This window comes from Parasteatoda tepidariorum, chromosome 2 (genome assembly GCF_982258835.1).
Source record: "Parasteatoda tepidariorum strain Cologne lab strain chromosome 2, Ptep-v5.0, whole genome shotgun sequence".
Classification (NCBI taxonomy): Eukaryota; Metazoa; Arthropoda; class Arachnida; order Araneae; family Theridiidae; genus Parasteatoda; species Parasteatoda tepidariorum.
The window spans coordinates 118,136,867-118,150,477 of record NC_141756.1 but is presented as its reverse complement, the minus strand read 5'-3'; the positions used below and the strand labels follow the sequence as shown (position 1 = coordinate 118,150,477).

The window sequence follows — 13,611 nt, the reverse complement described above, 5'->3', positions numbered from 1 at the left end:
GTAAAAAATTCATACTAACAATTTAATAACAATTCAGTAAAAGAATATATTAGCATAGACTATGGAGAATGCACAAAAAGAAGACTGTGAATAATTGTGTGAACTGGTGAACAGATTTTCACTTACTAAGGTGCAACATTAATTGGTTTGAGAATATTGATATAGTATCAAATCAAGCATATTAGCATAAAAAAGTATCATTGCCACAAATACTATAAAACAAAATTGGAACATAAGATTTCGTAAAGATACTCATAAAAATTTTTCTAGGAAGTTAGTTACAACTTCCTGTAGAAATTATTGATGAACACACTTTAAAATTAATTTTTTTTATTATTGAAAAATGGCTGGCAAGTTTTAACTTAGAAAAAATTGGCATATTATTAAAACAGTTATTAATGAAACAATTTAATGATTAAAAATATTAATGAACTTTAAAGTAAAAAAACAATTTGACTTTGTGGGATGTCTTACAATAATTTTTTTAATTCTAGGAAATTTTAGGTGATTTTTATTTTACTTTTTAAAATACAAACTATAATTTTTAAAAATAATTGTGAATTTTTTCGCATTTATTCATCATGACATTTTTATTCATCACTCATACTACAAAATTGCTAATCTAGAAGAAACAGTGTTGGGAGTTGTATAAAATGTGTGCATGGATCCACACATTAATGCACTTAGAAAAGAAAAAAGACTTAATACCTAATTCCCAAAAGCTAGTAGTCTCAGAAAATATAATGCAGTTTTTTAGGTAACTGCAAATAAGAAAAACATTTACAAAAAATAAATAAAAAAACTGAATAACTTCAGATCTAATGATTAATTTTTCACACACTAATAAGGCATAATAATAATCGCACACTGTGTGTAGAGTGTAAAATCTTAATATCAAACAAAGTTTTATTACATTATGTGGCACTGAATTTAAATGTGCTATTTAGTTTGAGGCCCCTGAAAGGTTTTCTTGGTTATTCTCAACAAGTTTTGTGCTGGATAACAAAAAGAAAGAGAGTGGGGCCACTATGATGTTCTGGTGGCTTTGTGTGTGCATAATATATGAAAAATAAAATCTTTTTAATAATAATGATATGCATTATAAATATCAAGAAAAGAAAAACTAAAAGTAAATAAATAAAATTAAAATGTTAAGTATAAGTTTTACAATTAAGTGTATGTTTCATAAGGATCGAAATAGAAAAATAAATTAAAGAAAAATTCTACATCTAATTTATTAGAAAAGAACAGTTTTCCCTTTCATATGAGACAAATTAAAGTTGCGAAAAATTGGGTCAAATATGTAAAATAAAAAAAAGCTACAATACCTTTTTCTCATTTCATAATATTAAAAGGGAAAAAAACTGAAACAAACACAGTTATATATTAAAAATGAAATGACATTATAGATCACACTAAGAAATTACTAATAAGTACTAAAAAGTTGAAAAAAAGTTTTATGAAAAATATTTAAAATAAAAACTTTTAAAAAAATTTTCAAAGTTCTGAGTATTTTTTATAAAAATATACTAATTTAAACACACACAAAAAAAAATTTGAAATAAGAAAAATATAGGTAAATAGATAAAGTAAAATAAACATTTATTTTAAAAATTATAAATAAATTTATTAAAAATTGTGAAATAAATATTTGTGTACTACTGGCTGCGAACTATTTGTTGACATATATTGAACAAATATTGTCTTCCCTTGCATCCTATATTAAAAAGAAAATATAACAAGTATTAAGGGTCTTTTTCCTTTCCTTTGACCTGGAGAAAGATTCGTTATAATCAAATACATTTACAAAACATAAAAACTATACATAAATGTTAGAAATGATTTATATTTAAGAGTTGATTTTAGTAATTTGATTGTTTTTGTTGTTTTATCTATAAAGATGATTTACTTCTAAAATTAACTTTTTTTATTTCAAAATACAAAAACTCAAACCTGCATATGATGTTATCATGATATAAATAGATAAATCTCATAACTGATCAGCAATAGTTTTGGTGCAGTCTAAGGAGTTCTTAAATGAGGTCCATTCTTCATAGACTTTTAAAAAGAGAACATTTTAATCTCATTTCTCAAAACTTATTGAAAAAACAAAAAATTTAATATTTTGCCAAATTTATATACTATTTGTTTTGATTAAGACGTTTCTGAACTTCTATTTCTGTTACATGAGTTCTTTAATTTTAAATTATATGGTCAGCCTAACCTAAAGCAACTGGCTCACCCGTTGTTTACCCTCAAGGGACATTCTCACTGATTAAGAAAAATTCACGAATGGGAGACAGAGATTTGAAGCGTAACCTGGTAAAGGAAATCTTTTAGCGGGAAAGGCTAAAACAAAACACTTGGGTATAGAGAAGTACTAAAAGAGGCAGCGAAAATATGTATTTAAAAGTTTTTCAGACTTGCCATCACAGTTTGGACCTTTTGGAGAGGGGGTTAGATGTTTCCATGACACTGGCTGGGATCATAGGTTCGCGTGCTTTTTGACAGCCCTATCGAAATAAGGTGGTTTGGAGTATAGTAGGGGGATTTCGCTGACCTAAAGATTAAAGAAAATGACATAAATTATTACGTTTTATTTTTTAATAATAAAAATATATTACCTAGAAATATCCCTTTTTGTAATTAAATTGTAATTTATCTTTTCTTTGAAGAGGGAAATACCTTTGAAGAGTCACTCCATGACTTGTTTAGAACATTAATACAAAAAAATTCACAAATATAATTATTACAAAAAATGCAGAAAACTATTGAAACTTAAAATCTAAAAATTATGAACAAGATCCTGTTCACAATTTTCACTCAAAAAGAGTGGTATTAAAACTATTCTTTTTTTTTTTTTAACTTTCTCTTATTTAACTTACTTTTACAAACGTATTTAAAACTTTTCTTTTAACTCTAAGTTTCCAAACACTTACACTTGGTCTAAAGAAATGTCGAAAGGGGTGTTCTAACTAAAATTTAACGCACTGTCTTGGCTGACCGCCCTCTTATAACCCTAAACTTTGGCGATCAGCTGAAATGGGTGATTGCCAAACGAAATCTATCGCCAACTGCTTGGATGCCCGCTTTTTGAACGTGATTGAAAATGGCGAAAATGTTTGAGCTGGACGTACTCGGAATGATTAAGCAATGAAACGAATTCGCTAGGTAAGTCATATTTTTAATTGTAAATTTACTATATTATCTCCAATGTTCTTTCGAATGCTAAGAGCTGCACCATTTGCTCAATTAATTCAAAATGCCTTGGTTTTCAAAGCCATTTTCTAGATTTGATTGAGCTGGATTTTATATTTTGTCATCATGAAAATTTTATTTACAGGTAATTCTTATTAATTAAAGATTTATAATATAAGTGTATGTTTTAAAAGCATTATATTTTAAAAAATCATGAGATTTTGTTAATATTAAGAGATCATACTAAATTTCCTGAAAATGCAAAGATTTAGAATTTAAATTACATAGTTTGTTTTCCTTTATGTGTAAAATTTATGTATTTTTGAAATTCATAAACCAAAAGAAAAAAATTTCATTTGTCAAAGTTTTTCCATGTTTCCAGAAGTCTTTAGTTAGATTGTCTAAAATTAGCAACGCAGTTTAGTAATGAAATTTCTTAAATTTAAATGATGAGTTGATTTACGTTTATTTCAGAGACATAATACAAAGAGATTTTTTTTCTAGAAAATATATTAATTAAATTTTATTTTGATAGGAAGCTTTTGTATTGAATTTTCTTCATAACAGGGGAGAGTTCTTAAATCATATTCAAAATAGTTTTGTTTCAATTTTATTATAAACTTATGTTAAAAAGAAATTCTAAATATGAATCTGTAAAGAAACAGAAAAATTCTTATTTTGAATTTTAGATAATATTTATCATTTTCGTTCACAATTACTGCTCTTATTATTCTTTTAGATTGTCTAAACTATTACATAAATTATGAGCATGCATACTATAATCAAGAAATTTTATTCTATATGTATCACATTTATGTGCAAAACAATTTGTACACATAATTTAATTTTTATTTCAAATGCATATAAAATTATTATATTTCTTTAGAATATAACTCATATTAACAAATTAATAACAATTTAAATTAACTTATTTAGATTTTAATTTGAAATTAAATTTTTCATTTACTACAAACTATTTATATTTTTTTCTATCTATAATTTTTATTTTCTCAAAATTCCAAGATTTTTTACAGTTAATGTTTAAGTCAAAAACTACTATGTAAACCAAACCTTGCTTATTTCTTCTGTACTTCTGTCCCCTTTACTCTTTTTACTAAGGGATTCCATGGTGACATATTTAACTGTTTTCTTAAATGTTTAACCTTATTGAGATATTGATGTTGTCGCAGATGAATGTATTAGCAAAGATGGCATTCATTAAAACTGACAGGGCAATATTCAGTCTGTGAAGAATGCATGACTAAGTTGCTAAAAAGAAAGTGTATGTATACACGACTTTATGTTTACTTATATATATGTTAACTAGATTCATGAAAACATTGTACTCTTGTCTTGACATTTAAGCCTGATCACCACAACTCAGCCCATTCAAACAAGAGAGAGTAGTCAAAGAACTGCATCAGACTTAGCACTTTGATGCTGTAAGGAAAAATATTCAGTAGAAAGTGTTTTTTTCCCTGATATTCTTCTTTGTACTACTTTACACAATGGAGAAAAATGTTTAGAGGCAATAGAATGTTATGAGTTAATTTAAGTACTAATTCTCACAACGGTTGTGGTTCTGCCCCTGAGGGACAGAGGGAAGATCGCTAAGAACATTGCCCCTGAATTATAAATACTCTTTCACTTTAAATATATTTGGTATATACAAAGTAACTTTATACAAAACTAAGTAGAGAGATTACTGTAATAAAAATTTGTCTATTGCACAGAGATTCATCTAATTTTATTCTTTTTTTAGCTTAAATGACAGACAGATTAAGAGGAGCCAATACGAGTATTTCAGTTAGTATCAGTAGTTAGTACTATTGCTACTAGTATAATGTTTTTTATTTTGATTATTCAACTAATTGTATATTAATTGTGGCATTTTAAGTGTTTTAGTTTTTTTTCTTCAACTATATTGTTGTAGTATTCTGTTTGCAAATTAAAATTTTAATAAAATAATAAAAGTCAAAATAAATATCTTTTAATGTTTATCAGTATTTGTCTTTAATCAAATGTAGGTTAAGAAAAAGTCAATGTTTTGCTGGTTATTATCTTCCTCTATTATTATTAAACAATAAATTTATTAATATTTTTTTATATTAATTATTTTAAAAATTATTTATTCTATTTGCTTTATCAATTTTAGAAATTTATTATTTTAGCATTCAATCTCTAAAAATGGTGAAAGATTTTAAAAGTATTTAAATCTTACCTCTTAATAAATGAATTATCATGCATAAGTATTCAACATGGTTGATTTTTACTTATAAAACTTTCAAAGTAATGTAAGGTCTCTCTTTTCTCCCTAAATGACATATGGGCTAAAGAAGAAAACAGAAAAAAAAAGCAATGAAAAGTTTATAAACTTTTATTATTAAACCATATTTTTGTTAATATTGGTTTGATGCTGTGGTTATTTTTTAAAGATTTGTATTTTCCCCTTTAAGGTTAACATAGTTCTTGTATCAGAAAGTTAGTTGTTTATGTTATTTTTTTAAAAATTTCTTATTTCAGCCATCAGTCTGTTACTGTCTGATCGGAAAAACCAGAATTAAGTTTGCAAGTTGTGTGGTATAAGAGGCAGTCTAAAAGAAATATGAGGTTTGTTTTTTAATATTTGATTCTATTTAAATTTTACTTGCTGATTTAGTAGTATTAGCATAATTCATAACACAAATATTTATCATGTTTTCAAATAAACTACAGTTACATAGTTTGGGCATAGTTATCCAGTAGCACAGTTTATTACTAGCAGTTTAGATGTAGAAACCATTATTTATTTCTCTTGAAACCATTATTTATTTATTTCTTAAGTTATACTTTAACAATACAAAGTTGAAAAGAAGCCCCTTTTTTTCTCTTTTGAATAAAAGGTTAAATTAATAGTATGTTACACCCTAAACTTAAAGTTACCAATAAGAAGTTATCAACTTTCCTTGATTTAGCAAGTTGAAGCAAGCCAGTCATTGGCAATTTTTTTATTTTTTTTATTCTAAAATTAGAACTGAAAAATCAAGTATTTCTTTCCTTATCAATGAGCAAGAAAAGTATTTTTAGAATATAATTTTGCAAAAAAGAAATTAATTGCTTTTGTATTTTTCAGCTATTTTATTGCTTCAACTCTTTATTTATTCTGTTTTTTAAATTAAAAATCAACTGAGGATGCAGATTACAACAGTTTTGGCTATACCAATCATTTCAATTAATGTTATTATAATGCTTTTTTAAATTTGCTGTTGTGTTTTTGTCAGAGTGTTGTGTTTTGTAAAGTTTTGAAAAATTCTTGGAATTAATCATGGACTTGGTAATTTAAAATGTAGATTTTATTATATTGCTAGTTTTTGACATTTGGATTACATGTGCTAAAGTTTTTATGCTTACATACTTCATTATTTGTTTGATGATGCAAGAATAACATTACTACTATAAATGATATTTTTAAATTAATATTAAAATTTTGAATAATATTAAGGGTTCATGAATCAATCAAAATGATATTTTTAAATTAATATTAAAATTTTGAATAATATTAAGGGTTCATGAATCAATAATCGAAAAGAACAAGTTCTGTTGTATCACAATTTGTGCTTCATGTTTTGTTTATCCAGTTGTAATGCTTTTAGTTTTCTTCCAGGTTGTTATGATCATCAGTTATTGTGATGCATCCTTAAATGTAGAGAGAAGGCTCCTTCATCGACTGAATTTTCAACCATGCTGGCCTGAGAATTATTACGATTTCCAGGTCAGTGCTTGTTGAAATTCCAGTTTTGATCCGTCGTGTCCAGTTTTCTGTCAAATCAACATTAAGAAGGAAGTTATGATATTGAATAAGTATAAATTTTAATTTGTTTTAAAGATATATTTAATCTTGGTTTGTTTACGGAGTTAATATATTACGTTGTACTATATTTTATATTAACCTTATCTATTATTAATATTTATAGTTTTATATAAAGAAAATTCTATTAAAAATATATGTATATATAATTTATATGTATTTTAATATCTTACATAATTATTAATATGGTATCTCATCAAATTTTGTTTCATTATTGTCGCATCATTATTTTTTACAAATTTTTTGTGGTTAAAAGTCCAAATTATTTTTTGTTGTAGTGAGTAAAACAATTAATTGCAAGAAATATGAAGAATTTCAATGTACTTTTACTATGTCTTATTGCCTTTATTAAATTTTACATACATTAAAGTTTTAGATTTTGTGTTTACGTTTTTTATTATTTGTAAGATTCTACTTATTAAACATTTCTGTAAATGACATTTTTAAATCTAATATTATAGTTCAGAATAATATGGAGAGACTAGTATAGAATTTGAATAGTTGAGAAGAAGCACAAGTAAGTAGCAATTGTATCACAAATTGTAATTTGTGCGTCTTCGTGTTTTGCATATCTAGATTTGTTGCAAGTTGAGACTTTCTTTTCATCAACTAATCAGGTGTATCCTTTAAAAGCTCCTTCAGCATGTCTTTGTCTTAAATGGGAGTGATGAAATTGCTTGTTATGACCATAATTTGTCGGAATAGAAATACCTACTGGAATACATGCTGTCAAAGACTTGTGTTGATGCTGAGTAAGTATAAGTGTCACATTTCTTGCCTAAATAATTGTTAGTGTGACAATTTCACTTGCTAGTCATTTATTGTTGCTGCCTCTCTGCATAAATCTAAAATTGGTATGCACCTCCGACATATTTTATATTTGTAGATATTTTAATCTCTTACATTATAATTAATTAGGTATCTTTTTCATTGCATTATATCTATGTGGGGTAAAGCAATTTTTTGTGCTTCTAATTATTATATTGGATATAGTTACTTATCATAGTATGAAAATATGCATATTTGAATTAGTTACTTGTGTATATTGAATATTATTTGAAAGGAAATATGAATGACTAATAAGTTATACTTTAATAATACACGGTTGGGAAGAAATCAGTTTTTTTTTTTCCTCTTTTGAAGGTTAAATTAGTATATTAGACCCTAAATTTAAAGTTACCATTAATAAGTTACCAATTTTCTTTGTATAAATATCTTCAAATGGTATAAAAAATTGTTTTACATTTTATTATATTGCTACTTTTTAAAATTTAGATTACATGTGTTAAAGTTTTCTGTTTACATACTTCATTACTTGTTTAATGATGCTATGATTACATTACTACTATAAATAATACTTTTAAATTAATATTAAGAGCTCATTAATTTTAATAATTGAAAAAGCACAAGTTGTGTTTCATGTTTTGTATATGCAGTTGCAATGCTAATAGTTTTGTTCCAGGTTGTTATGATCATCAGTTAATGTGATGCATCCTTAAATGTAGAAAAAAAGGCTCTTTCATCCACTGAATTTTTAACTACTCTGACCTGAGAATTATCAGAATTGCCAGGTCAGTGCTTGTTGAAATTCTAGTTTTGATTCTTCAAAAATTCTGGGTACTCCAAATCAACATTATGAAGGAAGTGGAAATATTGATTTAGTATACATTTAAATTAGTTTTAAAGATATATTTAATAATGCATGGGTTATTTACAGAATTTATATATTATATAGTAGTATATTTTATATTGACTCTATATTAATTTGATTGAGTTAAGAAAATTGATTCAGGGTTATCTTTATAAATATAATGCTTTTAATTTTTTTTTTTTTTTACAGATTATTACAATTTTCAGGAATCTTATCATGAGTGGAATTTTAGAACTTAAGTGACTTTTTTGTAAGCTGTACTGTGATCGTTTTCTTCTAATTAGAAGAATCTGTTTGCTTCACTATTTATAAAAATTTATGCTAGGCTGTAATTAAAGTGTAGAAAATTTAACAATTGCTATGATTTTTCATGAACATTATCAATTAGCTCAATATCAATATTATCAGTATCAATATTTTAATATGAAATGCAAATGCATACTAACAATGTACCACAAATTATTTTATAAATAATATATATGTGTGTGTGTGTGTGTATCTCTTTCCATAATGATTGAACGAAAGTTCTAAAATATTTATTAAAAAAATTTATCAGGGCCATGAAATTCAGCTAATTATGGAGCAAAAAACCAGGGTTGGGAATTTTTAACTTAATTTTTTCAGTGGTAAAATATTTTAGGCAATTAATTAAAGTTGTTTTATTGGACTATTTAAAAAGTATTTCATAAAAACGTTTTCTACCATTAATATTTTAATAAAAAGTAAGAAATTTCCCTTTTTCCTATACATTATGTTAACAAGTCTACTTACAAATATAAATGTATTGGAAGCATATGTATAGGAGTGAGTTATGCTGGCTCTTTGCTCCTCAGTTCTATACATAAAAATGCTGTCCTTCAGAATTATATAATGTCCTTTTTCCAGGGTAGGTATATAGTTCAATTACTTATAAATTAAAGATATCTTGTTTTATTTTTCTCTTGACATAATGAAAGTTTTAATATTAAAGAACATGGAAATTCTTATGAAACTTTTAGGCATAACACAATATACTTATAAATAATGCAGTATTGGATAAATGCATTTATTACTTTAAAAAACTTTAAAAAAAAAATAAAGAAAATATCGAATCCCTGAAAGAACCGATTCAGGTTTTTTCAAGGAATGGGTTTTTCCAATTTCGTCTGATTTTGTCTTCATTTCTTTAAATTTTTGTAGTTTAGTCTTGCTGCATAAATAAATACCATAAATTTTATTCCTAACCAAGCCATTAATAATAATTATTTAAACATTTCATTATCTATGTCATTAGTCACAAGTAACAATACTATTTTAAATGAGAGTAAAAAGGTCCAATTACCTTTGTAGGATTTACCTATTCTGTTTTAAAATAGAATTATAAAAAAAAACTGCTAAATGTTTTAACAAAGAATTAAATTATTTATTTTAATTCAAATAAAGTTTTTTACTTGGTTGTTGTTAATTTACGTCGCACTAGAGCTGCACAATGGGCTATTGGCGACGGTCGGGAAACATCCCGGAGGATGATCCGAAGACATGCCATCACAATTTTGATCCTCTGCGGAAGGGATGGCACCCCGCTTCGGTAGCCCGACGACCTGCGCGCGAAGTCGAGCACTTTACGGTAGCACAGTTTAGCGAGGACCAATACCGCACACCCTCGGTCCCTACGCAGACTGATCCAAGTGGTCACCCACCCGCACACTGACCGTAGCCAGTGATGCTTGACTTCGGTGATCTGCTGGGAACCGTGTCTTAACGTCCACTGCGGGACGGTAAAAATTTTAATAATATTACAAAATAGCATACAATGCCTTTTATGTAGAGTTTCATTAGAATGAATTTATTTGTAAATATTAGTTAGAATATTAGACTTAGAATATTTTCACATCCTACGAAAAATATAAATATTAAGGAATAAAAGTTCAAATTATATTATCAATGTTTGAATTTCCTTATGGGTGTAATATTCTAATTTAAAAAAAATTGTTCATTTAAAATTAAATTTTACATTACAACTGAAATTTATTGTAACAAAAAGTTTAGGACCAGATATCAAATTCGTAGAAGTATGCTCCGAAATGCTATTGAAATATGGGAAATGTTGCAACAAGTTTTTACGGATTCGTTATCGAACTAATGAATGAACAACCGGTATAATAATTAACGTTGTAATGATACACTCAAGAGCCAAAACATTATGACCACCTCTTAATAACGAGTTGGCTCACCTTTAGCCCGTAACACAGTTGCAACCCGCCTTGGCATGGATGCCACAAGTCCTTGGTAGATGGCCGGAGACAGATTGTACCAGATGTTTAAGCAACGGTCACACAAATCCGAGATATTGCGACTCAGTGGTCTTTGAACTCTGAGCTGCCGTTTCATGACATCCCAAATGTGTTCTATCGGATTGAGATCCGGTGAGATAAGTGGCCAGGACATTAACTGGAATTCAGCGTCATGTTCCTGGAACCAGTCCAACACAATTTGAGCCTTGTGACACGGAGCGTTGACCTGTAGGAAAATTCCATTTCTAGCTGGAAAAACAGAGGCCATGTAAGGGTGCAACTGGTCCGCAATGATGTTCAGATACCCTGTAGCATTCATGGTCTGCTCTGCCACAACCACGGGCCCCAGTGACGCCCAAGAGAACGTCCCCCAAAGCATGATACCGTCACCACTGCCTGTGTATGACCTACAGTACATTGAGGGAGCAACTGTTCGCCTGGAAGACAGCGTATCCTGACACTGCCACGGTGGGATGAATGATAAACCGTGATTCATCTGACCAGGCAACTCTCTGCCACTGATTCATGGACCAGTCGCGATGTTCCCGGGCCCAGCGCAGGCGTAGTTGGCGATGACGCTTGGTTAGCAAAGGCACACGAGTGGGACGTTTGCTGCGTAGCCCCATATCCAACAGTGCCCGCTGAACAGTGTGCTCTGATACTACTCTACTTGACCCTGCATTGTATTGGGCTGTCAGCTGAGCCACTGTCTGGCTCCGGTTTTGCTTCACCAAGCGAAACAATCCCCGACGACCTCTTTCTTTGATAGCGTGTGAAAGTCCAACACCATGTCGTCTACTGCTGGCTTCACCGTCATTCATCCACTTTGCATAAGCACTAACAACTGTAGATCGCGAACAACCCACGAGTCATGCAGTTTCGGAAATACTTGTTCCGAGCCTTCGAGCCCTTACAATCTGCTCTCTATCAAAGTCGCTTAGATCCGCAGCCTTTCCTATCACACACAGAAGTAAGTGAAAGAATGATTCTTCAAACTCTCCAGCAACAGTTAATACCACTTCCACCTGATCACGTACCTTCCACGTCATCCAGGAGAGTTCGTTGCAAAATGTAGGGGTGGTCATAATGTTTTGGCTCTTGAGTGTATAAAAAATAAACTTCTCCAGAAATCTTGATAATTTTAAATAATTTTTTTATTATTTTATGTATTTCTTTAATAAATTATATATTAATGTCTTGTCTACAACCAATAATTTCTTGTTTACATAGCCTCTAAGATGATTTAAGGAGAAATTTAAGACAAAACAATAATAAAAGGATGGATACGAACAAAATTGATAAATTGGTTGCATATAAAACTATCCTCATTTGTCCTGATATTTAGTTTTCAGTCATCTCTTCAGAAGATCTTTGTTGATAGAAAATATCAATTCAAAGATTTTGTAAAAATCGATTTGAAGAATCAAAAGATTTAGAATTTTGATCTAACATCTTTTTATTCGCATAATAGTGCTAGTAAAAATAGCAAAATCTAATAAATCAAACTTGAGGACCGCACGCTGTGTATATACAAAGTTAATTTAAGCTCTGTGATTTTAACCAGTTTATAACATCTCAAATTTACAATCCGCTATTAATATTTAATAGGATAAATGTATCCTAAATTTAAACATTATACTATAACTTAATAGTAAAGTAGAAAATTTCTTAATTAAAAATTTTTTTTTCTTTCTCCCTTTAAGTAGCACTAAAACTTAATTAACTTTATTTCAGATTCATTGCGCATAAAAAAGTAATATTCATGCCGTGTAAAATGCATATACAAATCTTACTTAACACTAGATTGCCTAAGGAAGTCATTTTGACCGCTTTTTCATTTTCAAAAATTGTACGAATAATAATGCATAAATTTTTTTCCCAAGTGAAGTAATTTTTATTCCCTTAATATTTATTATTAGCTTGTTATATAACTGTAGATAATATAAAAAATTATAAAAATTACATAAATTAATTTTTTTACACATTAGCCATTCTTTCAGAATGCAATCATTTTGACTGCTTTTGGGCAATATAGGTATATAGGTAAAAATACTATAGGTAAAAGGGCAGTATGGGTGAAAATTACATAAATTAATTTTTTTACGCATTAGTTACTCCTTCAGAATGCATAGTAATACTTTTTCAGAGTGCAATATAGGTAATACTAAGTTTCAGTCTTTCTAGTATTAATTAAAAATGTAGTAAAATTTTTGTGATATAACTTTACAAAAAGGTTTTCATGTCTCCTTTTCAGCCGTGTTACTGAAGACCGTAAACTCTTAAATTACCGGTAGAGGAATATTTAGAGTATGTATTTTTTATTGTTCTTTGTACTCTGAAAATTTAAGGAGTTACTCGTTTTTTTTTTTTTTTTTTTTTTTTTTTTAAATCCTGAAATGTGCCTCAAGAACGATTGCAAAATTCACTTTTTATTTATAGCATGTGAGCAGAATACCTTTTCTTCGTATGGACTGAAAAAAGCAAACAATGAATTAATCAGTGCTTAACCACATTGTGGAATATGCACAAGACAGAAAGACATAACAATTAAAAAAAAAGCGAAAATTTTTTAAATATTTTTATATAGTATTTAATTTAGCCTTAACGCTTGACTTTACATAATTATAATGAGCGAAACACAT

The 13,611-nt window shown here is 28.2% G+C and overlaps 2 long non-coding RNA genes across 26 annotated transcripts in view; one reads left to right on the top strand and one right to left on the bottom strand.

Annotated features, from left to right (window-relative positions):
- The window catches only part of LOC122272739 (uncharacterized), a 65,467-nt gene extending 63,267 nt beyond the window's left edge, over positions 1-2,200 (bottom strand). For 7 of the 24 annotated variants that reach the window (XR_015431736.1, XR_015431735.1, XR_015431739.1 and 4 more), the window contains exon 1: positions 1,954-2,197. This is a non-coding gene — a long non-coding RNA (uncharacterized LOC122272739). Of the gene's footprint in view, positions 1-1,953 lie in introns of all 24 variants that reach the window. The other 17 variants (XR_015431744.1, XR_015431745.1, XR_015431747.1 and 14 more) reach the window with 8 other exon arrangements.
- A 780-nt stretch (positions 2,201-2,980) lies between these two features.
- On the top strand, positions 2,981-6,977 carry LOC147816107 (uncharacterized). 2 transcript variants are annotated; one of them, XR_015431734.1, is made up of 3 exons: positions 2,981-3,171; positions 5,722-5,808; positions 6,842-6,977. It is a non-coding gene; the product is annotated as an uncharacterized LOC147816107 (long non-coding RNA). The 2 variants fall into 2 exon arrangements; XR_015431733.1 differs by having other exon boundaries at positions 6,831-6,948.
- Positions 6,978-13,611: the final 6,634 nt, after the last annotated feature.